This window comes from Ictalurus punctatus, chromosome 3 (genome assembly GCF_001660625.3).
Source record: "Ictalurus punctatus breed USDA103 chromosome 3, Coco_2.0, whole genome shotgun sequence".
Classification (NCBI taxonomy): Eukaryota; Metazoa; Chordata; class Actinopteri; order Siluriformes; family Ictaluridae; genus Ictalurus; species Ictalurus punctatus.
The window spans coordinates 24966244-24994116 of NC_030418.2; the positions used below are offsets into that span (position 1 = coordinate 24966244).

Genomic DNA, 27873 nt, shown 5'->3' on the forward strand with positions numbered 1-27873 from the left:
GCAAAGTCACTCAAGACAACAGCTTTTACACTCCAGACATTGCAGGCTGCAGGTAAACCGGCTCAATGCCCAGTTTAGTACACACATTATTCTATGTAAAAGCTTAATGCCATCTAGGCTGGCAATTGTGTACTCAGTTGACATCAGTATTATCAGAAAGAAAATAATTATTTTTAGTCTCAGGCTGATTGTACACAGTTATTAAAATTAGCTGACAATGAGCTTACCCTCACCAGCCACTTTATTAGGAACATCATGCTAATACTGGGTAGGACCCACATTTACTCTCAGAACAGCCTCAATTATTTGGAATGGATTTCACATGGTTTGATCATTACAAGATCATTAGAGAAGTACTGCAGATTTGTCAGCTGCAGAATCATAATGCGAATCTCCCATTCTACCACTTCCCAAAGGATCCCTATTGGATTCAGGTATGGTGACTGGAGAGGATATATGCTCTTATACGTACAAGATGGGTAAACTGTTGACAGAAAAATAGGATTCACAAAAGCAAATGTGTGCCAAGAAAGAAAAGAAAAAAACAAAACAAAAAAAAAAAACAAACAAACAAACAAACAAAACAAAAAAAAACACAAAAACATTCCCCACACCATTACACGACCCCCACCGGTCTGAACTGTTGGCAGAAGTCAGGCTGGGTCCATGGATTAATGCTGTTGACCAAACCCTACCATCTGCTTGTTGCAAAAGAAGCTGAGATTCATCAGATTCATCAGGAGACATTTTCCAATCTTCAACTGTCCAGTTTTTTGGTGAGCCTGTGCTCCCTGCAGATTCATATTACTGCTCTCAGGTGGCTGACAGAGTGGAACCTGATTTGATCTTCTGTTGTTGTAAACCGTCTGACTCTAGGCTTGATGTGTTGTGCATTCTGAGGTGTTTTTCTGACCATTTTCCTCTGACTTCTCTCATCAAGTAGGGGACTGCTAATGTCAGCAGAACTGGATGGAACTGGTGCTCATTTGATTCCCCCCCACCCCCTCACCATTCTGTGTAAACTGTTGTGTGAGAAACCCATTGTAGGGCACAATCGCACACACACATTCAAACACTATGGACAATTTGGAAATGCCAATCAACACATGCCTTTACACCAGGGGAGTTCTTGTGCTTACTAGTTCACTCAAAAAAGTAATGCAGCATGATATCATTGAATAGGAAATTTTTTATTTTGTTTTTCAAGCAGGAAAGACACCAACAAACAGGTCATGGTCAAAGTCACTGAAATCACGTTTCCTACCCCAATCTCATGTTTGATTCATGTGGACATTAACTGAAGCTCTTGACCTGTATCTGCATGATGCAATGCATAGAGCTGCTGCCATATGGTTATTAGGAACATTCGTGCAATTTCCAAAGTAGCCGGTGAGTATTTTTCATATCAGCAATTCAAACTGACTAATGCAGTTATTCAATTTAAGGAAACAGCTTGACTGAGCTTAAATTATACTTCAAAATGTGCTGCACAGTTCTAGACATCATCCACAATCTACAAAATATTTGATTTGAGGGATGATAATTTTGTTGATGCCAAGTGACACATCACTGCTTTCTTTCTGCTTGTTGCAAGATGTCCACCATTGGCAATGATAGGTGAATTAAATTAATCGCAAGTAGTCTCAATTTGACTTATCAGACAAACTTAGTTCCCTGTTCCTTTCATATATAGCACACTTGTTTCAGTATCTGCATGCATAAGTCATGCAATCTTCACCCCTTCCAGCAGTGCAACCACCTTCATGGCCCCGTAAAAGTGACTGAAGTCTTTATGGGAGATACGAGCGATAGAGGTTGCCTTCCCAATAACACATTTTTATTACGCATTGTTCTCCTCTGGACACTTTATGATGAACACACACTGCAGTCGAATAGCTAACTCGAGAAGTAAAAAGAGGCTGTGTTCAACAAAGCTGCAGAAGGAGGACAAGGAGACGGAGGGGAAACCTGAGACACAGTATTGATCTGCGAGGGCTTTACCAATCATTTCCTGTCAGTCCAACAATCGATCCTCTTAGTGTTGGGTTCAATCATGACCGCTGAACCTCAAACAAAAGATACATAAATCAAAACACCACAACCAGTACCTTGTGCTCGGAACACAACAAGATCAACGGTAAGAGGAAGAAGAGATACTTTAAAAAAAAACAACAACAACAAAAAAAGGCATTTGGCTATTCCCTATGAAAAATTCTGGTTTCTGTAGTTGTTTAGGAACACGGAGACCTTAGTTTTAAACAGTTAGCTTAATCTAGGTTATGCTGACAGATAATGTCACTTTACATTGTGAAAACTAGACATTAATTCTATTTATACTGTATACACCCACCAATGCTTTTATTCTCTGTACCCTCTGTCTAGTATCCTCTTCTTTTCCTAACAACCATATCATTACTGTGCATCTTTCCCTGTTCAGTGCTTCTTGTTTCCTCAGTGATGTCCATATAATTAAGCTTTCCTAGTGCTCAGACAGCATAATGTAGCTAAATAAAATATCACATTTTTCTTAAACCATTCTCAAACTGTTAAATCAACAGAGTTCAAAATTCTTCTGAAGTACAACAGTTGTGTTTCCCTTTATTGGTTCTTTTCTTACCTTTGCAGACAGGAACAATCTTGTTTCTTGTGAAAAGGCATTATTACATTACAGCTCCTGCATCAGCCACAATTAGTGGTAGCAGTGTGGGCCAGAATGTTTACACCTCTGAGAACCAAAGAGGAAGATGACTTTCTAAAATTAAATTATTGGGCCTATTATATTTTTGCTAGCAAATGCCTCATTCCAAGCATTCGGAAGGTCCTCCACATGCATTTCTCTACTCTACTCGGCCTCTGCTTCTTGGACTGAAAGGTGAGATTGAAGATGTTTCCTCAGAGAACCGTGAAACAGTTACTGCTTCTGGACAATTGATTGGCTGTAGGAATGTAGGAAGCCAAACCGGTTCACCTTTACTTAACTATGGCATTTGTAGAAGCCTAAATGATAATGGGATCCCAATGCTGGCCAGTGTGCGTGTGCACGTGAGTGAGAGCCTGACAATTAATTACGCATTTCCGCTGATTGCATAATTTAGACTTTTAAATTAACTTAAATCCAAATACTGCAATCTTAGTAACTCTACTTTGGTCAATTAGCTGTGACAATTACTTTAAGACACCAGACATCCTTGTGTGAGTGTCAGGGAGAAGACAAATGTGGGGAGTGGGGGATTTTAATCAGGCCTCTAGAGCATGGGGTACAGTTATACCTGCACATACAAGTGTCACAAATACGATAGAACTGGAATTTCAAATTAATACTTATAATCCATAAATCTTGCCTCCAGTGCTATTCCATATAGTGGCTGGCACGTTTGCCATGTACCTCCAGGGCTGGTGGTTCGATTCTGGTGTTTGAGGCATTTTTCCCCCTCATGCCTCAGGGGTTTTTCCGGTTACCTGCCCCAGTCCAAAAACATGCATTGTAGGCTGATTGGCATTTCCAAATTGTCTGTAGTGTGCTAGTGTGTATGCAATTGTTGGGTTGGCACCCCGACCAGGGTATCACATGTATTGTGCCCCAAGTCCCCTTGGATAATCTCCAGACTCACCACAAACCTGTGTAAGATAAGTGGTACAGAAAATGGATGGAAGGATTAGCTTGGTAATAAGGTGCCGTCATACATTCACCGACCCTGAAAAATATTTTCCAATTATGAAATATTATGAAATTTTTTTGAGAGATGTGAACACTCCACTTGTGTACAAACAACCGAATTTTGGTCCTCACACCAAAATGACATGCAAATGACTACACCCTTGTATAATTACAAAAAAAAGTTTCAATATAATATTGTGACGAGGATTAAGGAGAAGTCAGGTTGTGAAGATGCACACCTGGTACTGATTTGGCTAATCAGTGGGAGAGAGAGAGAGATAAAGGAGTGGTTGGAAGCGCCAGTGGGAGAGAGAGGCACACGTGTGCTTTATGTTTCGTTTGTGTGTTTTTGGTTTTGTTTGAGTTTGCTTTATTATTAAACTTTATGTTTATGTTCAGTCAGTTCCCGCCTCCTCCTTGCCAATCATTTAACTTTGTTACAAATATAAAGATATGTCAAAAACAAACTAGGCTGTATACACTGCTTTGTTGCACAAGTATAATTAATGAGACATTTTTATTTCCCACTTTCATATGGATGGCACGGTTCAGCCTCAAGACTCCAAGGTCTCGGCTCATTCCTGCGCTCAGGTTACCATCTGTACAGAGTTTTGCATGTTCTCATGCCCAAACGGCTTTCCACCGAACTCTCTAGAGGAAGAAAGAAAGAAAGAAAGAAAGAAAGAAAGAAAGAAAGAAAAAAAACCCTATGCACTTCAGGTTTAAAACACACATAAGCCTAGAAATATGCTCTATATTTCAGCTTTTTTTCCCCTGCTCTCATTCACTAAATGCAGCACGTTTAAATAACTAGCTCAAGGTTCATTGTAAAACTCCAGGATTAAGACCAGGATAAACAGTTCATATCAGAGGCCGAGATGCCTACCATATAAAATATTCTCTTAACTGTGACAGAGCCTTAAAAAAAGCTCACAGGACCTCATAAAAAAAAGTCGCTGATGCTGTTGAGACTGAAAGTTTTAAAATATTCTGTAAGAATCCTTAAAAAGGGATTTCTTAAGACCCGCATTTCTGTCATTCTTAGCCAGATAGATGGTGTAAAAATGTAAGAAATACCCCACCCTGGCTTGTGTCAATAGGAGTGGGTGTTCTACAATTATTAGCACAAGAGCAGATGATACAAAGAACCCTAAAAAGACAGCTTTGTTATTGTAAGAAAACAGCCCCCCCCCCCCGCCAAAAAAAAAAAAAAACAACAACAAAAAACTAAATTTTTACACACAAAAAAACCAAAAACAAACAAACAAACAAAAACCCCACACACTGCACATTGGCTTAGTAGTCAGCAAGTTTGCCTCGCACCTCTGAGGTCGGGGGGTACAAATCCCACTTCTGCCCCATGTTTCCTCCAGGTACTCTGGTTTCTTCTCCCAGTATGAAAAGACAGTGTTGCAGGCTGACAGGCATTTCCAAATTGTCTGTAGTGTGTGAATGGGTATGGGTGCGTGTGAGATTCTAGGGTGTCCCCTGCCTTGTGCCCCGAGTTCTTTGGGATAAGCTCCAGGCTCTCCCATGACCCTAAAAATAAAGCGGTACAGAATATGGATGGATGGTACACTGCAGCCCATCGCGAACTTCATTGTGCATTACTATACAACTCAGAGACAATATTGAACCTTTGTTAAATGCACACGTTACTATGTTTGAAAATAGCACACTACCATCTAGTCTACCTGTATCAAATATCTCAGCTGTGAAGCATGGTGGAGGGAGTATAATTCTGTGAGACAGCTGGGCTGCCTCAGGGCTTGGGCAGCCTGCAATAATTAAGGGACCAAGAAATTTCAAGCTGTATCAGAACACATCCAAAACTCAGCAGCAATAACAAAGTAACTCAAGCAGAAGAAATTAAACTTTATTATTATTATTTAAATATTAAAACAGACTATTCTTCTCAACTAAACATTAACAATCTAAAATAGGCAATTTAACCAAGACTTCCAAGCAAAAAAAAAGAAAAAAAAGAAAAAAAAAGTGTCAAATGAACACACAAGAGTGATATGAAGTGACATTTAAATGCAATAAGGGAGGAAACACTAAAAGAGTACACGTATTTCAATTCCCTGGTAAGTTTAATTCACTGTTTAATAAACACTGTGTTTTTTCATTAATTATCGATAGAATATTTCTTAGATCCCTTTGCATTTTAATTATTGATTTTCTTAGCTATTAAAACAGAAATAACACCTAATGATTCCCATCACCAAGCACAAAAAATGCTATAAGAGTTTCATTTGCATACTTTCAAATGGTGACATTTATGGCATTTACTTTTTATCTTCTGCAAAATAGCCTTTTATGCTCTTGCGCTCGCTTTCTTGCTATTCATAGCCATGACCTTTTCATTATACAGCTATTAAATTCAAGCTTTTCCCTAATCTTGTTTGTCGGTGTGGATGAGTGATTCTGTCTAAGGTGAGAATCAAGTGCACTTTTGAGACAGACCACTAGTATTTATATAGCACAACCACAGCCTGATTAATCACATGCAGTGGCTTACATTTCATTTACTTCATTGATTCATCTATTTACTGTTAAGCTCAGCTTCTTAGTAAGTATGTTGATCTGGATTCAGTTAATTAAGTGCAACCGCTGCCCAAAAAATTAATGCACACGGTATGAACTACTTAGCATCCCCTACCTCAAATGAAAATGTGTAGAAGGCAATGCTAAAGGCGAAGCAGGACACTAGAAATAGACCAAAACAACTCCAAAAAAAGGGTTATTAGTCATATACACATGAGTTCCTAATGCTTCTCTCTGAACAGCTATGAGTTCCATGTCCATTATTCACTTCAGGGTTGTTATTTTTTTTTGGATCAAGAATCCAAAAACATCAACATCCTTTATTTTCTCCATTTCACTTTCATATCCTCCAGTTTGAATTCTGAAGCACCCAAAATCAATTGTGTTGAAATCAAAAGGTTGTGAAAGATTCAAGGCTAAATATCTTGAATTAAAAAACAAAACAAAACAAACAAAAAAAACGACGGGGCGTGGGGTCAGGAGTGAGAGAAGGAAGGAAGGAAAAAGAAGAAGAGGAAAAAAAAAGAAAGAAAAAAAAAAAAAAAGATTTCCCCCACTATTCTTCATGACTTCCCGTACTTGAACTTACATAATTTATTTCTCCCTTGTCTAGCAGAGATGATGTGGACTGCTCCTGAAGCATGAAATGCATTTAAAAATACAAAACACTCCAGCAGTCAAACCATTATCCACCAGCACTTTATTTCCAAAGGCATAAATTGAAGTGGTCAAGCTTATTTTAAAATTCTTGACAATCCTTGATAAATCTGGTAATGATAGTAGATTAGTCTTAATCATGTGCAGGCTTGAGGTAGGGAAAAAAAAAGAGAAAAAATAAATAAATAAATAATAAAAAAAAACCACTATAGCTGTGCTTCAAGCTTGACTCCGATGACTCATGCAGGTCTGCCAGGAGCAGCCTAGCAGTCTACAGCTCTGACCACACAAACACAGAGCCCGGGATTGCCTCAGCCTTGCCTGCTGCTCAGTCTGTTCTCATGGTAAGAGTAAATTGATTAGAGCACTGGTTTCTGCACACTGATGCCTTTCTTCAACAAAGTCAAAAGGCATTTCATATTAATGGGAACAGGAGCAAGTGAAATTTACACTATTGGCACGACTCCACTAATAGATCTGTGAACAGATATTTATAGGATTAGCATTAATATTAATTATACCAGTAATAGTATAATACTAATATTACTAATAAAAATGATAATTAATCCTTACGTACATATCACCTTTTAAAACATAATGCAGCTTTTACAAAGTAAAATCAGAGAGTGCGTCTCAATCAGATTCCTAGCTCATGAATCAGTATATCGTGTACATAAGTTCGGACTCTGGTAAGGACCCTGGCACACTACACACCGGGGCACTGATGACTCAATTTTTGGCAACATGACTACGTACCCGCGTTGTAAAATTGTCACCACTGACATTTAACAACATGCAGGACTAATATCTTTCTGACATTATATGTCAAATTTGTTAGCTTATTCACACATGTTTCTGTAATGCTACTTCAAGGCTAGCTAGTGGATTTTTAATTTTTTAAATCATCCAACACCATCATTAAAAACCGTATATAGAACGACATATAAAGTTAAAGTTAATCCTTTGAGAGCTACAACAACAATAACAATTTACTTACATTTATAGACAAACATAGCTGAGAGTTCATCTGCGATTTTTTCTAGCATAGTGAGCATCGATGAGCCCTGGTTTTTGCGGTGCATTGTAGGATTTTTAATTTTTTTTCCCCTCGAGAGAAAAGGTTCCAGTGGATGGAAAGATTTTACTATTGAGACCGTCCTTAAAATGGCCATCTCCCTGATCAGTGCCCTGACTACTGAACTAGAGAGCTGACTGAGATGCACACAGAGAAAGAAACAAAAAGAGTCGAAAATAAAGAAGGACGTGAGATTAAATAAAATATAAAAATATGTATAATAAGGAGAAGTGTGCACATATAGAGTAGAAAGTATAATAATTCAAATAATATAAAAGGACAATAATATAAAGTGCCAACACACTTAAGGCAAATAACATCTAATGCTAAAGTGAAAAAAAAAATGTTTCTGGTTTTCCCGCTCTATTTTCTACTTAATTTGTTCTCCTGCCAGTTCCCACCCACCAGCCATCATCGGACATTAAACAACCAGCGAGAGAGAGAAGGCTAACACGTGCTTCCTCCGAACTTTTTCAAACTGCTACTCATGCTTTGTCACAGAGCAATATAACACACACACACTGAGGAAAGCACTAGTATCCACCTTCTTACACATACATGACCCCACGAATGATTAGTGTCGCTGTGATTGACAAAGGAGAAAGAATAGGTGAGCATGGCCAATTTTGCTGCCTTGGCTTCTGGCCACAGATGGCTGTGGCATAGTCAGGATTAAAACGCTCAATCTCTTGACCACAGGACAAATTACATAATTTATTTTTTAACCAGTGAATGATCATGTGTCTCCATCTGATCCTCTATGAAAGTTTCAATAATCATAAACTCCTGCATTTTTATGTAACGGTTTTATGCACAGTGAAACATGGATTATAACCATAATCTTTAAACCTTGGATTGATGAAGTAAGAATAAAAGGTTTATAAAAGTAGCTCTTTTCAGTTTATCAAAAATGAACCAATATTGACCCCAAGGGAAGCAAACATATCTCCATGATGTCTTGACTCTCATGACGGCAGAGCAAAGCACAATGGAATTAAATTGCATCCAAGCCTTGTATTTTCACAGAAACTATTTTGAAATCGAAAGCATGAGATTGGAAGTGAAACTGAACAGCTGTGTAAAGGACTACAATAAGCTACAGAATGAGCCATCTGTGGTCATGGGTCACAGTGTACTAATGCGAGATGAGGTCAAGCAGTGCAGCAGCCAGCCTGTACATCAAAGCCACACAAGCAGCGCTAATCTTATTTCACTTCTTCAGTCTCAGTGCAGGAGCTATATTGCTCAATTATGGAAAACTGTAGGAGAGGTGTGCACAACTGCAAAACTTAACTTGATTAAAACTCAAGGCAGGCTCTGAAGTTTCAAATAACATCACATTAAAAATCATACACACTTACAAAAAAGGTTCCTCAAAAGGTTTGTCGGATGCTTACTGGTGCTACTGTAGCTAGTGCTTGAAGTGGGCTGGTACTCACCGGTTTGCAGTACCAGCACTTCTACATTTTACTCTTTGGCGTACTGTGACTTTCTTGCGTACTGGCACTTCTCACGAGATGCCAGTACTCTTTTCTTCCTTCTCTATATCAGGTTCTGGGTGATTCATAATTACTCTACATAAACTACATTACCCAGGGTGCAGTACGTGACGTTCACCTGTTCAAGACAAAATTTTTTTTTTACAAATCTCAAGATAAATAACGTTAATGCTAGTCATTATGTAACATAACATTAATTCTAGGCTACGTAATGTAACACTAATGCTAAGTAACGTTAATGACAATGCTGGTTTGGCTCAAAAAGGACAAAGAGAATGTGCAAGTCAGACAATGACTATGTTTACATGCACATCAAATTCCATTTAAGGTCTATATTCAAGTTGCAGCCATATTCCGAATACGATTTTTATATGCGTACAGGCATTGGAATATTCCTGTATACACAGTTGTTGTAAGTATGCCCAAGTTGCCATTCCAAAATACCTAGCCTACAGATAAGCAGCTGTTAGCGCCCACAATTCCTTGTGAACCGAGCATGCGCATCTCCTTTCAGTGGATTTTCTGAACAAGGTATTTACATGCAACAAATTTCCAATCAACATACACGTGCATAACATAAAACTTATAGTATATAGATATTGTATCATTATAATATTATGTTAAAAGACAGATTTCATAATTAAATTGTTATACATCATTCTATATTATAAAATTAATACAACCCCAGTTCCGAAAAAGTTGGGACAGTATGGACAATGCTAATAAAAACAATAAGGAGTTATTTGAAAGTGTACTTTTACATTATATGGCTATTTTTGTTGTTTTTATTTAAAGACAAGGTATTTGATGTTTTACCTAATCAGCCGCATAGTTTTTTTTTGAAGATAAAAGTTTATTTTGAAATTGATGCATGCAACATGTTCCAAAAAAGCGATGTGACAAGTTGAAATAAGAAGGTGATGTGAAACAGGTGTGGCAATCGTCTAATCATAGTACATGAGGAGCCTCCAGAAAAGGCCTAGTCCTTCAAGAGCAAGGGTGGGACGATGCTCGCCAATCTGCCAACAGATGCATCAGTGAATTATCCAACACTTTGAGATCATCATTCCCCAAAGATAAATCATAGGATTTTGGGCATTTCACCATCTATAGTGCACAATATAATTAAAAGATTCAAGGAATCCAGTCAAATCTCGGTGCGTAAAGGGCAAGGCCAAAAGGACCAAAGAGGAAAAGGACCATCCAAGCTGTTATCAGCATCAGGTCCAAAAGCCAGCGTCTGTCATGGTATGGGGGTGTGTCGGTGCACATGACATGGGTAACTTGCACATCTGTGAGAGTACCATTAATGTAGAAAGATATGTACACATTTTGGAGCAACATATGCTGCCATCCAGAGCAGGACAATATCAAAGCACATTCTGTCCGGATTACAAGCTCATGGTTGCGTAAGCAGAGAGTGCGGGTGTGAGCATGGCCTGCCTGCAGTCCTGACCTGTCTCCGATTGATTGAGGATGTGTGGAGCATTATGAAGCACAAAATAAGACAACGAAGGCCCCGTGCAGTTGCGCAGCTGAAGAAATGCATAATGGATGAATGGGGGAAAATTCCACTTGCTAAACTTAACCAACAGGTGTCTTCAGAGCCCAAACGCTTAATAAGTGTTATTAAAGAAAAGGTGTGTGTTACAGTGCAATAATTTTCAAATATTGCAATATTTGAAATGTGTGTATATTTTCAAAAATAAATTAAATTCACAAAGTAAAACATCAAATAATGTGTTAATATTGTATTTTCAATATAGTACAGGGTGAATGGAATTTTTGAATAAGCCTTTTTGTTTGCTTTTTTTTCCCATACTGTCCCAACTTTTTCAGAATTGGGGTTATAATTTGGCAAATGGCTGTGCCTTTGAGTAAATACATTTATGTTGTTGACATAACATGTCCACAACTTATGTTGTGCAATATCTTCTAGTATCTTTTATTTATTCACAATAGAAACTCAGAACTCATACTTAATGATTAGCCGATATCGGCAGATACACATGCCAACATGTGAATAAGTTTGGTTTTTGGTTGCGATGATTCAATTAAAATGTTTTACATTTTATAATAGCATATGCATGTCAAAAATTGGCCCAAAAATGCTATTAATTTTGTTCAAATTACTTCAGGTTAACCTAAACCATGACATTCCACAAGTTCACATATTTATTATAGCATATTGCAATAGATGTGCAGCAATAAGGTTTTTTGTACTTTTTAATCCATAACATGCATCCCTAACTGAAAACCGGTTAAATAATTTTAAATATTTAATTAAGTATGGCCTTGAAGTGTATGGCTGAAACTTTGTGTATATGTGTATATGTATAATATACTAGAGTTCATAAAATCATAAACCTGAAATACTGATTATGCTTACTATCTGAAAATATAGTCAGATGAGCACTTGAAGCATGTGCAGCACTCAAACACCCCTAAAAAGCAAGCAGTGCTACTTAACTTGTCACACAGACTTCTTCTCGATGTAGAACCACCTCACTGAATGAGACCAGCTGGCAAACATCTGTATTCACTATTCCTCCAGCTCTACAGAACTGGCAGCAGCTCTTACTATGAAAACAAGCCTCCTCAACAGTCCAAGATCTCCGGTTCAGCTGAAGGCTCTCTACACCAGGGGTCTAATATTATCGCAGACCGGTTTCTTGGGGGGTAAGGGTAGGCGGGGGACAAAATATTTCAACTCGCCATAACAATCAGAGGGAGCTCTGGGCTTATTTCCCTGCAATAATATGGTCCCAACGAGGACCGTTCAAAATAATCCAACGGTTTGTCTCTCAATGCTGGGTGCTTAGTTTCAAGATGCCGAAGCAATTTTGAGGGCTTCATCGACTCATTAGACAATTTATCTCCACATATTATACACATGGGATTTGAATCCAGTAGAGACAAAACCATATTTTACATACGAATCAACATATTTTCGGTTAAAAGTGGTTTTCTTTTACCCCTTTTTCTCGTCAGCAGCTGTCTCTGCGTTATCGCCATCGTTTCGTCTTTTCTCACCTCCTCCACTAAAGAAACTTTCAAGCGATGCTTGTTCACACTCATGTTAATATTAGCTGAACCTGAAAGTGTGGAACCGATGTTTTCTGAAATCGCACCTATGTAAAATTTGGGTAGTGGCTCTTAAAGGGGAAATGCACAATAAATAATATAGTGGTAATGCATATAGCCTAGACATTTTTTCGTTCTTGCAACCCAGTAACAACTCTTCCACGACCTGGTACTGTGTCATGACCCGGTGGTTGGGGACCGTTGCTTTACACTACAGTAATGCTAAGGCTTACTGCTAAACATGGCTCTAACTGCCATTAGCAGCCTATCAGAAACACTAATCAACACCCAGACAGCACATGTCAATGCTTTTCCTTGTTCACACATTATAGAGACAGATGTGAAAGTGCTGGACTGGCATTATAACAAGCTCCGCTATGCATTGGAACATAGAATATGACAACCTGTGAATTGTTTAATGATTGGCTACATGATCTGCAGCTTAAGAAAGGCACTGGATCCAAGAATCGTTTGAGTTCATAGGCTGTGTAGGCCTGCTGGTTTAAGCTTGGCGCATTGCATTAAACAAAATCTTTTCTGTTTGTACATCAAAAAAATTATCACATCCGAATTATGAAACAGAGCGTTCTATTGGTATACATTAATATGTAAACATTTTCTTGACATTTTTAAAGTATTTGCTTCAATAATAATAATAATAATAATAATAATAATAATAATAATAATAATAATAATAAAAGATAGTTCATACTTGAAACATTTTCCACATTCAGAAAATTCAGCCACACTAGCATCATTTATTTAACCTGCATCAGGCTAGATGGTAATTAAATCTGGTGTGTGCAAACTCAAAAACTAGCTGTGGAAAAGTGTGGAAGTGTTTTGTGCATTTTCAGCTATTCTGCACATAGGAGGAAAGTTGCAGACATCAAACACATGCCAATCAGCACACTTCCACGAAAATCCAATCCACGGCCAGGCTGTTATACGCTATTATCCAACAAGAGCAGTCCATGCAAGTCCTTAACTATTTAGCAACAATAAGCCTCAAATTAGTGATTAACCTTTGTAATCCTGTGAGCATACGGAGAATAGTGCACCCGCCATCCACGCCTCTGTGAAAGATACGCATTATCATTGCAGAGAAATTGAGGGACTTGCCGGCAAATGAGCGAGCATTATCGGTGTTAAGCAGCTGCTATCGTAATGAAGACGCATCTCTAGAATTGAGAGAGCTTTTAAATAATGATTCGGAGAGCAGGACTTTTCTGGAATTGCACGTTTTAATCAAATCCGTCTGCGTCTGGGTACACGTGCATCGCAAGCCACCTTCTCCCTATGATTGAACCTGTTATCTTGCTAAACGGAGCAACATCTGGTGATGAGCATGAGCCATTGTTTATGATGTGGCATTATAGGATAATCAGACATTAAATGAGTCATTTCTGTGCATTTAATTCCGACTGTGGAGCTGATGGTTTAATTTGCTGGGCAATGAATTTTAAGTGTGTTGCTTAAAATTCTGCCAGTGAAGCTGAAGTCACCACAAATTAAACAGATAGGAAATTTCTGGGTCTCCTTCTCAGTAATATTAACAAGCCAACAGTCATTTCCAATCAATTTAAAATTCTGTGCATGCATGCATACATACAAACATACGTATAGTTACATACATACAGTTTGTGTTTCCTTGTCAGTAAAATTTACAAGTCAACGATCATTTCCATCAATTTCAAATCATACATACATACATAGGGGAATGTATCTTTGAATAAAATGTATGGCGAAGAACATACATAAAACATTTACTGTTTATAATTGAATTCAGGTAAAACAATATCCTATACAACAATTTAATTCTTTCATCTTCAGTAACCACTTAATATTGATATTAGATATACTTTATATACAAATGTACTTCAAAGGACGTTTAGGATTTCACACGGAGCGCGATGCGATAAAGTGAAATGCTTACACGTCAAACGTGAAATGATTGATCGCCTTCAGCTAATTCACACCTACAGGATAGGTGGCACAACCCACTATGCAGCTGATCGATCCATGGTCTTTGACCACTAAAAGAACAAGAATCATGTAAATGTTGGCACATAGCACCACAATACAAACTGTTAAGAAGCACAGAAACTAAGTTTGAGAGAAGGCGGGAGAAGCCAGGTTGTGAGGATGCACACCTGGCACTGATTTGGCTAATCAGTGGGGGAGAGGGAGAGAAAGGAGCAGCTGGAAGTACCAGTGAGAGAGACGCACATGTGCTTTATTTTCGGCTTACGTTTGTGTGTTTTATGTTATGTTTGAGTTCTGTTGATTATTAAACTTTATGTTGCCGGTTCCCGACTCCTCCTTGCCTGTTATGAAGTTTGTTACACTAACTTTTCTTATGTGTATTCTACCCAGAAAGGGAGGCAGAATTTTTTATTTTTATTTATTTTTTTTTCCCCCAGCCCATGAAGCTGTTTTAGTATGAATGAAATAAAGTGAAATATAATGCAACAACACAGTAGTGGGACAAAACTCGATTATTTATGCAAGATAAAATAAAAATAAGAAAACTGCTTCTGCATCCTCAGCAGACACTTCAGAGTCTTTCAGCGGCGTTTACAGCCCCACAATTGCTGATTGCATAGTAAAAGCAGCCTGTATCCTGTACAATTACCTGAGGCCATCTGAACAAAACTCACAACTCCGGAATACTCTTCTTCGGTTTTCAAAACCGCTTTCTGTGCTATAGTGCCATCAATCTCACCCTTTTGTGCAACAGCAGGGTCTCCGGGCACATGATCTAAAACTCAAATCTAATTGGACAGATCGCTTCAATAAATAATAAACAATAAATACGGTTTTATTTATTTTGTTTTTGAAAAAAAAAAAATAATAATAATCGACACACTGGATGGGAAAAAATGTCACTGTGATTGATTGCGCCCGGTGTGAACAGCTCCATAGGGATCCATATATTTGATTCAGGCGCATAATCGCGCCAAACATTTGCATCGCATAATCGCACTCAGTGTGAAAGGACCTACTTTAAGACTACTCTGCTTGTCCCTCTGGTGGAACCCTAAACATTTATGTAGAACTGTAAAATAAAATGTTTCCCCATCAAAGCTGGCTTCAAGCAGTGCTATTTTAGGAATAAGAACTCCAAGCTAAATAAATAAATAAATAAATAAATAAATAAATATGCAGCTCATATGACAAAATTACTCACACTCTAAAGCACATAGACAATTTGATACTTTCCAAACAAGAGGTAGAGCAAGACAATGAGTCAATCATTTTTGTACATTCATCTTCAATAACCACTAGATCCTGGTCAGGGTCATAGTCTGGTCAGGGTCTCCATCTTAGAAACCCATTTTGGAGCAAGAGGTGGCAATACACCCTGGATAAAACACCAGTCCATCTCAGGGCACCATTCACACACTCACTCCCATGTAGCATCGATTTAGCATAGCTGATTCTCCTACTCCTAATGCTTTTGGAAGTGGGAGGAAACCAGAGAACATGTGAAACACCACACAGACAGTAACGCAAGCTCAAGATCAAACCAGGAACCCTGGAGCTGTGAGGGGCCAAGGCTACCTGCTGTGCCACTGTGCAGTCTCTATATACAAAACAATTTCACTTCATTTATATTTTTTGCATGCCTTGCTTGAGCAGTCTACTTCAGATCCACCAGGGATCAGAAAGCACTGAATTGCTAAAACGACTGAAATGCATGACTCCAATTACCCTCCATTCAGAAGATCATTATCCTAGAGGTTCACATCCTCCCTTTCTCAATGACCTTGACTAACACACCAAAATTCAAATTTAAAAAAAAAAAAAAAAAAAAAAAAAAAAAAAAAAACCCACACACCCCATAATTTTGCATAAAGCAATGCAAAGTACAATGTGCATGTAAAACATTACTATTTTATGATGTTCATAAAGCTAACATTATAGGAGATATACAAGCAACAACTTGGCTGTACGTAAGTGCTGACTCTGGTTCATCACTGTAAAGCTGCTTCCATTTACGAAACGGAAAATCCTATTGTGTTGACTGAGAATCAGCTTTGCAAGTGAAAAACGCAGAGAGATGCCATCTTGCAGAGGGCATGTATGAACGTCATAAGAATCCTTGATGTAAACCACCTGGTCTGGCAACGGCACGGATTCAGTTGCTTTCATTTTAGAAAATACAAAAACACTAGTATAGGCTGGTCTCGTTTTTTTGTTTTTATGTGTACAGTAATGATTACTGTAAAATATACATTAACACAATGAACTGTAATGTTTATCAAGACTACTCACAAAGGTAACTAATAAACCACAATGGTATATGCTGTAATAGGTTTTAAACAAACAAACAAAAAACAAACAATGATGGGGTGGTGCTGAGGTGTTTTATTCCCCTTATACCATAGCAGCTTGCCAATGCTAACATTGTTTTTTTTATGTATATATAGAAGGGTATTTATGGAAAGTCTGTAAACAATCCAGTTCCTGTTATCACTTATGTTATAGCAACTATAAACAGTTGTTCCCACACCAGCATCTATTTCCCCTAAGTTAATAAGACAAAAAATAAAAAATAAAATGCAGAAAGCTTAAAAGGAACATATCTGTGCTGACACTGGAGACTCCTTTCAAAAATGCTAAATAAATGTGCCCTCAAAGAGGCTGCCATAAAAATCTCTGTGGAAGTTGTTACTATAGAAAGGATAACATTAGAATGAGCAAATGAATGCAAACCTTGCAGCTGGAACTACTGGTCAGAGCTGCTGTTTTAGAAAATTAATCAATACCTTCTGACCAATCAGATTAAAAAATAAATAAATCAAAGCAATCAATAACACTGCTGTATAATATAAAATACTTAAATCGGGTGCTACTTAGTGGCAATGCGTATAGGTGAGGAAGCCGCTGGGATAATGTAGCTAATTCAGTGTTGTGCTACTGCACAACACTGATATCACAACTGTATATCTAGAAAAAATCGAATGTCTCATTCCTCCGTGGTTTTCGGATTTTCATCTGCGAAATACTGCCTGCAAGTGTCTCAGATTTGGCAATAATGCTTGTGCTCAGCATTGTAATCTGTGTGTGAAGGGAACAAAAACGGTGTGAAAGACAGAGTAAAGCTCTGTTGTGTAACGGGGAAAAAAAAAGTGTCCCTATTCAATGTGAGCTGAGTTTTAAATTTAAAAAAAAAAGCACTCATGCATTAGATTATATTTGGTACCGTACCTCAGAATATCTTCCCAATGTTAGACTCCGAAAAGAGTAATCTCAGTCTCATTGTTTGCCTAATTTATAAATTGTTCCAAATTTTGTTTTGAGCTTGTGAAGTCAAATCTACCAATCAGCATTTGATACAGGTTGGTCTTTGCTTTTGCTTCTTTAATAGTATATAAAAGGCTTGATCGGCATTTAATGAAGGCTTTCACCAGTTGCTATGACACCAATTGATATGCATAATGTGTGCGCATAAAAGGAGTCCAGGGCCACTTCCTCATAACCTCGTCAAGGTGCCAGACAAATGACTGCCCTCATTATCTTAATATCTTCTTAGAGTTTTTTTTGTTTTTTAAATAAAAGTGTGTAGTCTCTTAAGTGAATATAAAAGTGTTTAGACAATTAAGTGAATTGTCTCGTTGCAATGGAATACATTTGAATTAAAATAAAGTTCATGAATTATTTCACACACAAAAAATTTATTCTGAGGCCCTTAGAACAGAATACAGCATATTACCATAAACATGAAACTAGACATCAGTGATGCTTCAGGGGGGGGGGGGGGACCATCCAGCAGCCTTCAGATGAAAAGCTGGTAGAAAATGAATGACAGAAAGAAGGATACATACACTAGGAATGCTGCCCGAGAGGAATAAAAGACAAAAGAGACATACACAGAAAGGCCTGCATGAAGACACAGAGTGTGAAATAATACAGGACTCATCCTTAGATAGGCTCTTTGCCTGAAACGTAAAGGAAACAAAACCCATGAATAAATAATTCACCATTCATTAAGCAGAATGATAAATTCGCCTTGTAATTTTTCGAGATGACGGCGTGTGCTAACTCAGAATCCGTAATTGAGGGGCAGAAAAACTGCTTTAAAATCTCCCAAATTAAGTGTCAGAAGGCTCCTCATCACTACACCATCATCCTTTTTCTCCCTGCTTCTCCCAAACTCCTCAACCATCCCATTATTGCAAAATGACAGCAAACTGAACAGAACAGCCTGTCATCCTGTTGCATGGACACACGGAACCTGATCAGAATTTATAGCTTTGTAATGAGTCTTCTTCCTCCTGCCCAGGCAAAGATGGGTACTTTTGATGCTACAGGTTTACTGCAGGCATTGCAAGGTGAGAAAATCAATAGGAACTTTTTTTTCTTTTTACATCTGCTACACAGTTAACCACATATGATCTTTACTCTAGGATTAGGAAGACAACACTTGAATAATCTAGTTGAGCATGAACATGCAAAATCTCTGCCCCTGAACTGGTAGTTAAAGTGACCTGTCTTTGATATAGTAGATTGGCTTGTGTGACAAAAACAAATTGGGCTCTACATGCTAACTTTATACACTTCACAGCATTAAAGAGGTTGGGGGAGGAGCTTCAAAATACAAACACTGGGGATGCTAATAAATGAGATCTCAGGAGACTTACTGAATTAGTGACAGGCTCTTGGCTAGAGTGCGGAGCTATTAAGGATGCCGATGTCTACGTTTGGGCGGTTTGCAAGATTGACAGAATAGAGGCAAAGCACTGCAGCTAATCTACTTACTTTCCTTAAAGGGCTAATCAGAAATGTGGTCAGTTTGAGCCCATCAATCCAAATCTGAGTTAATTTAATAGAAAGAGCTCATCAGAAATCTCTACAGGCACAAAAAGTTTCAAATCTAGGCCAGTCTTTGGAAAAGAAAAAAAGAAAAAAAAAATCTGTCCAACTTTGTATGTAGGTATTTTCATTAATTTTCCAGAGGATCCTGGGTCTGTCCTGGGAAGACCAGGTCTGAGGTGAGAACACACCTTGGATGTTACATTAATGTATGACTGTATATTCAGTTATGGCTAGTCATAGTAAATGAGAAGACTTTAAAAAAAAAAATCTACCAGGAAACCATTAGGGTTGAGCGTTATAGCAAACTCCTACACACAGGGGCACACTCACTGAAAAACAGGTAGGCAACACCATTCATGATTGCTTTTTTTCTTAAAATCAATTGTTTCAAGACTGTAATCCTGCGGTGTCTCTTCTGAATAGTAAGCACTGTAAACAGAATAAGCTGTGCTTGCTGTTAGTCAGCACTTTCAGTCAAATGACACCATTTTCCATTCTGGCCTCCCTTTGTGTAAACTGTACTTTGATTGGACATCGTGTGCTTAGTCAATTAATTCTAGTTTCTCCTCTAAAGGCACTTCAGTGAAAACTTGCCTTATTCAGGATTATCGGTTATTGTGCATGTTCAGTCACTAATGATGGCATGTTATGGATTTGTCAGCGAAACATGCTTAGATAAACTACTACCAATGCACATACATTTGCTTGACATGTTTGTCAGTGACAGCTGTGTAAATATATAGTCTGAGCTAAAGGGCTGGGGGACCCAGTCCTAGCTTGTATTTCAATTCATTCTGTGTATTTTTACTTAGGACCATTGGTGGAGCTATTGTTCTTGGTTAGTCCCACACCCCCCTTTGAAACAGAGAGACTAGCTTAGCCCTTCTAGCACACATACACCAGCGAGCACTAAGTATAGTACAATGTAGAAGCCTATACCCCTCATGCTGCACATGCCCAGTTATTTACTGTCGTCGTCTCTTTTTTCTGCAGATCTGAAGTTAAAGTGCAAAGATCAAATGAGGGCAATCTGATAATTGTAGCCTCAGGTAGTCTGAGTCACTCACTGTGAGGAAAAATTACTTCAGCTGGTGCGAACACCTATGACACATGACCACTTTAATCAAAGATTAGACACATAGCATCACTCTTAACCAGAGGGTGGGTTCTGGATCTCTACATGTCCTTTCCATATATGTGCATGTACTTTACTACCACAGCTGTTGTGTTAATATCCAGACCAACTGCCATATCCAACATATTGTACACATGGTGCACTACATTGACATGACTTCTTTTCCCCAATGCATTACTAGAATTAGTAGTAACTCCTAAACATCTATTAGTGTAGTATATTATTTCCCTCAAAGCTCTGCTACAGTTGGGATTATACAGGATATAACACAGTGCCTTTTACAAGAAAGTCCTTATAACAGATGTCAGCTTTCCACCTGGATGTACGATAACTGGCAGCAAAATGTAGTCAAAGAGCACTGAATCCACATTACACATACAGTGTCTGTCAAATCTGCCTCAAATAAATGTCTCTCAACCTACAATGCTGAAACATCACTGACTTACCAGACTTTAAGATCCCTCAGCACATTCAATGCAGTTTAAGGTCTATTGCCTAATGAGATCCAATGATTCAAGTAAACGTTTGTCCAATATCACTGACTTTATTTACCAAAAGCAGTGATAAGGCTACAAAGGACAAACCATTTATTTGCTTGAACTCTCAAGATTATTTATTTTCAGCAAAATTATCTTTAGGCCATACACTGTTTTCTTCAAGGATTTTTATCATCATTCCAACATATGTACATGAGCTGAAACAAAATTAAGTACCAAAAGGTCCGGTTAAAACCACTCAAGTAATAACAACTAACCCACTCATAAAGAAAGAAAGAAAGAAAGAAAGAAAGAAATAAATAAATAAATACGTACGTACATACATACATACGTACATACATACATACATACATACATACATACATACATACATACAAGTACCCAATCATACACACACAAACCTGATAAATTAGCAGCATAGCAAAAGACATGAAAAATAAAAAGTTCAGTCTTTTGCTATGCTGCTAATTTCTCAGGCGTTAGTGTATGCTAGTTTACTCTTGCTCATTACAGAACATTACAATTACAGTACTAATGTGACATTAATGCATTTACATATGAACATTTTTTTTGGCTCATGCAGAGTTTCAGTTCTGATCATTGTACTTGCTACAGACGACCCCTAATTCTCGTCACCAGCAGGAGAATATTAATTAACTGTAGATATTACGGGCCGGAGATTGAATCTGGCACATATTAGAGCTGAATTTGTCAGGGCTTTCATGATAGTTTCTCAACAGCCTGAGGGGAAAATTGTCTACTACCCCAAGAACACACACACGCTTAAAAAAATAAAAAAAAAACCCTGAATACATTTACATGTTTAAAAATGTGCCATTCCGCCATGCTCTTTTTTTCTTCCTTTAATAACATAAAATATTAATATATTAGCTTCCCCATGTTTTCTCTAATTGAAGTCTGATTCAAGTTACTTGACAAAAGATTGTGTAATGATGTACTGTGAATACAAATCTTTGTCTTCTTCAGTGAAGAAGACACCCATGAAGGAATGTTTTCCTTCACATAAACCACTGTCTCTATGAGCACACTGATGATATCAGGAGTTTGTAATGGATTCATATGATGAGGGACATCTAGCTGCTGATGTTAGGGCAATTTTTTTGTAAGGATTTTATAAATGTACTCTCATTGCTTTAAGATGGCAAAATTATTTACTTTGTAGTTTCATTCCTATATTACAACACATTGTCCATCATTGGAATAGGGCGGTAAACCACAGGTCCAACATTTAAACTGTGGCTCCCTTCCACGTTTTCCCACAATAGTTTCTGAATTCCTGTACTTTCCCATTTCTGTAAATAAGTGCCTTTAAATTCCATATTTCTCCAGACATGTGAATGAACCCTGGGTTTGCAGAAAACATCACATATTGTATTTAAAAAAAAAAAAAAAAAACACGAGAGAGAGAGAGAGAGAGAGAGAGAGAGAGAGAGAGAGAGTCCTGACTTATAATGTGGACTTGAATTATTTTAGTGTTTAGAAGAAAGCGAGTTCCTCATAGGCTTTTTGGTTAGCAGTTACATATTTTAAAGGGGTTTCTACACAGAACATTTAAAAGGTTTCCCTGAGGGACAATCTCTCATTCTATAATTGTTTCATGCATCATTTGTTTCAAATGAACACCCAGTGAAACATTTTGTTGGGTTTGATTGACTATAATTACAACATCAGTTTCAAGCTTAAAATTCTGCCACCCTGTGGACCGAATAGTCCATTGGCAATGGCTAGAGGGCAAACACTTTACATAATCTCCCTCAGATACATGAACATTTTTTTTTTTTAAATAGGGCACGTGTGTCAGTTATACCGAAGACAATATTTGTGGGTCAAAAAGGAGTTTCCATACCATTTAGAATAGCTAAAATGCACCCAACCATAACTATGCATGTGCAGCATTGTCTAATCAACATGGAGTTCTGGATGCCAGACTCAGGAGTTCATCACAGTCTAAACATATCGGTATGTGAGCCATTTGTTTCCTACCTGAGCCCAAGCCTAAACACAGGTTAATAAACTAAAAAAATGTTTCTACTACAGCATATTTAGCAGCACTCTTGTGGTATTAGAAAACTCAATTTTTTTATTCAGCCAAATAATTTACTTCGACAAGGCTAACTGTGTCTCTGATTGAATCAAATAAACCCTGCATGGGTCGACCGGTGATGCGTGCTTTCACTGCGAATAAAGAATAACCGAACAGAGAAGACCACATTAACATGAACTAGTATCAGCCCAAAATAAACTATCATTATTACTGCTTTTACTGCAAGACATGCAAGACCTGGGCTCTCATTTATCTCACTTATTTAACAGAGTGTACATACAAATACGTGCAAAATTCAAGGCAAAATTTATTGAACTGAACATGCATAAAACATGTAGCAGTTAAAAATAAAGGCTTAAGACCTCCTGTTTGTTTAATCCTAGATCTGGACTTGCATTATCTATTAAATATATTACTACTCTTCAATGGAACAATTATTGTAAAATACAAACATTTATTGTTACACTCAAACAGATAGAGTGGGCATGGAAAGGAGCGTGCCTTATATTGCGTTGGAGGATGTTGTGCCACTTTTTTTATTTTTATGGACCAGACTGAGTTACCCACTCCCAAAATGCTACAAATACATTTTTTTTTTTGTGAGCCAAATGACTTTCAAGCAATTGCAAATTTTCCCAGACATTCATACATTGACTACATTCTTGTTAAAGTTATCAGAAAATGAATTCAGCTTTATTCATCTCAATTCCATAAATGTGCAACAGGCATGTGCCATGTATTTGTTCATGTTTTCATTTTTTTTTGTTTTTATAAAACACAAAAATAAGAACACTATAGCTTAATACCTCACCACTTTAAAGCAAAATGTTTGATTTTGATCAGTCTTGTATGTTTCTTTTGTTGGCACTTACAAAAATGCACAGTGTCATAGGTTAGATCCTGAGCTCGGGTTACTGTCTCTGTGGAGTTTAAAATGTTCTCCTTGTGTCTCTGTGGGTTCTTCTGGGTTCTCTGGTTTCCTACCACCTCCTGAAAACATTCCAGTAGGTGGACTGGCTATGATAGATTGCCCCTAGATGTAAAGGAGTGTGTGAAAATGTATGTGAGTGTATGAGAGCTCCGGATCCACCGTGATTCTGGCAGTGAAGAATAAAGCAATGAGGCTTAATAAAACAACAAAATATTGCAGTCCTTTTATTAGGTATCATTTGAAACTATGTATGGTTAATTGTAAGGGTGTTCATATTTAAATGATCAGTGACATGCACACACATATGGCAGCTACATATCAGAATTTAGTACACTTCATTACTTATACTTGTGTGTTCAACTTTAAGCACAAGAAGCAATTTAAGTCTATGCAATGGTGATGAATGGTTTCTCAAAAAGCCTGACCTTTTTAACCAGTATGATTAATAAATATTACATATGTGTTGAACTGATGAGAATTTCAGACCTATCCTTTATCCTCCATGATCAGCAAAACCACAAGGGAAAAGAGAATGCATTACAATGGCAGTAATTCACACCAGTGTTTAGTTAAAACTGAAAGAACTGAAAATTCATTTCCAGTCATAAAGAATCTTATATATGATTTAAACATTTATGGCATGAAATAATTCTTTAGTTCATTTTGAAACCACCAAAAACGGTTAAAGACTCATTCCTCAAAAGGCTCTTAAAAATAATTCTTCAATCCAATCGCTCTAAAGAACCTTTTCTGGCACCTTTATTTTTAAGAGTATATGAACAAACTCCCCACCAGTGTTATGGCTACAGTCAGTAGGATTTATTAAAAGTAATTTTATTGCTCCTGGTAGTAAAGTCGTAATATTTCACTAAAAACCTGCATTTGGTGGCTATTGATGTGCTTTCACCATGCAAAACAGATTCATTTAAATAAATGATATGCTATAAACACAAACAGCCATTAATTTTTTCTTTGACACAGCAAAATGAGTAAATAAAAAATAAACACACTCCACCTACACATATTTTTCTAATTAAACGAGAATCACTAAGCCTATGGCAAAAAGATTCAACACTAAACAGATCAGCTGCTTGGAAGCAGCCAGCTTAACTCAAGCTGGCATCAAGTCCAACACCGCTACTGCAGCTCTGCATTGATAAGCTACACTGATAAGATGGATATACTGCTTCGTCTTCAAATAGCTAATCTTGAACTCTTTGTCCAAGTTAAGTTATTTTACTTGATTTACACCTACATCAGGCTAATCTACTTAACTATGACAAAAAAAAAAAAAAAGCTCTGACCTCACTGAAAGGAGCTCCAAATGGATATTGACGCGATGACGATAGGCTTTAGTCACTATAATGAATTGGCAGGCGCTGGGTCAGCACAGGTGTGAGGATCCCTCGAGACTCATGTAATCTGGCCTGCCTGGGTCTATTCACCTATAATGCTAGAGACCTTAAGACAACATTGGCCAACTGTGATCCTGGAATCCAGGGCCGTTTGCTGATTTCTTCTCTGCCATACCTGATTTAACCATTGAGTTAGTGCCCAGACTGAGACGCGTGTTAACAGGGATATCACAGATTTACTGGACTCTGGACCTTAAACACTTAAGTAGCTTAGACTCACTGAAGCATAAGCTTGGATCCTTTCGTATCACCCGCAGCACACAGCGCTGTTTCAATTACACGCTCATTAACTTGTGCACCGCTAATAAGGAGAATCAGGCAGGATGCCGCTCTAAGAGAGCTTAACAGACACTTGAAACCAAGAAAAGTCAAGAGTGTGGCATCAACAGGATGGGGGACCAAGTGCTTCAGTCTAGGATTGTTGCTTTTTAGTCACATGGACTAAATAAATCATTGAACGATTCAAATTCAGTTCTAAGACATGGATATGTCTTAGCCAAGCTAAAAAAGGCAAAAATTAAAACCCCCAAAATAACAATAGGCTACCTGTCTATTTTCATTATAGGTTGTGGGGGGAAAATGTTCACATCATAAGGGGTTATATTGAGCACATGCACCTAGTTTTGGTTTGTGTGAACAATGAGTACACCTGAGCTCCAGTATTTTAATTATAAATCAGAGCATGACACAAAGGATTTGCATTAGTTTACAGAGAGGCAATTATGTACATACAGTATATCTGATCATTAAAGCAATATATGTGTACTGTGCTAGTTTAAAAGCTTGGATCTCTGCCAGGAAAGGCCCTGAAGATCATTTTTTGATGCCAAAACAGACAAATAAGGACTACTGCAAACCTAAAGCTTGGCCAGTTACATTCATAATATTAGGTTAGAAAAGGAACAACAGGTTGGAAACACCATAACACAAACAGTACTGTACTGTTCCCTGTACATTGTTGACACCCATGGAAGTAGTACTTCCTCCGCTCTTAAATCCCAGTTTTAGTCCTGATAGTAAGTATTGCAGTCTCTCGCTCATAAACCTATTAATACCAGACTTAGTGATAGTGGAAATCCCACGCAACGCATTTTAACTGAAAGAATTTCGATAGCGCCCTGAGCACAGGTTTATTGCCTACAAATCCCTTTGGATAATCCGTGCAATACCAGGGAAAGTTTGCCAATTCTATTACACGTTTGTCAATTCTAATCCGGTGTGAAAGCATGTTGCCATTTAAGACGGACAATGTAACTACTAGCCCCAAAAACCAAGTAAATTGTATATATTACTATGCGCTGTAATGTGAATTTACATCGTTCTAGGTTACGAACAAAAAAGACAAACGCTGCGCGCGCGCAAATACACCACACACAGTCTCTCTCACTCAATCTCACTCAATCACACACACACACACACACACACACACACACACACACACAATACCTTGCATGCAGTCGGCGCTGGGAGCCGGAATCATCGCTGTACCTTCAGCAGAGTGGTTTAGCAGGAGCGCCGTGAGTCCCACGTCTGAGAACCGCAGGAAAACACCGCGCGCGCTCTCAGATCTGCTTCCCCCGGAACGTGAAAGAGAAGTGCGGCGGCGTCGGCATCTGTTTCTCTCAGTCTCATCACTTATTTGCACTGTGAGAATGAATAAACGCACGGGCGGGAGGAAACGGAGCTCCGTGGGGTTTCTTTACCCCCTCTCAAAGTGCACGCTTGGACACGCTTCCCGCTGTGCAGTGCACGGAAGTGTGTGCGCTGCTGTGCGCCCGCTGAATTGCGCGTCTGGCAGAGGGCGCGCGGAAACGGCGTGAGAGGAGGAGGCGCGTCAGGTGATCAGATAAAGCAGGAATCGTGCTAGAGGTAGGAGTGGCAGTGAGGTCCAAATGAAATTAAGGAAGGGAAAACGCACTTTTGCAGGGTCATTACAAACGGGTTGTGAAAGGCAATTTTAAAATAATAATAATAATAATAATAATAATAATAATAATAATAATAATAATAATAATTTTAACCATGATTAATTATGGCACCAACTGATGGACAAAATGCACCGTATATCATTCGTGTATTATAACTCAGAATGGTAATTTTAAAAAAAGACCTCCTTTACGACAACTATAATGGAAATGCAAATAATTGCAAATAACTTGATAAGTTTTCCATTCTGATGTGAGTCACAGAACTAATGGGCTATTTGCATTCAGTGCTATGACGCATTTCTCTTTTGAAATAGTGCATCTCTCACATTTTCCAGTAACATTGTTTCCGTTCGTCATTATAGTGAGATAACTTGTTATTCAGGTTTCTCTAACTATCCATCCATTCATCCATCCATCCATCCATGCATCCATTTTCCATACCACTTATCCTACACAGGGTCGCAGGGAGCCTGGAGCCAATCCTAGGGAACTCGGGGCATAAGGCGAGGGACACCCCAGACAGGGTGCCAACCCATTACACATTAACACACTACAGACAA

The 27873-nt window shown here is 38.1% G+C and overlaps 1 protein-coding gene across 1 annotated transcript in view; it reads right to left on the bottom strand.

Annotated features, from left to right (window-relative positions):
- Window positions 1-27217, bottom strand: part of hs3st1l1 (heparan sulfate (glucosamine) 3-O-sulfotransferase 1-like1) — a 42896-nt gene extending 15679 nt beyond the window's left edge. Inside the window, exon 1 of the mRNA XM_017463159.3 lies at window positions 26832-27217. The gene's annotated coding sequence lies outside the window, so the exon portion shown is untranslated. The remainder of the gene's footprint in view (window positions 1-26831) is intronic.
- Between the last annotated feature and the right edge of the window lie 656 nt (window positions 27218-27873).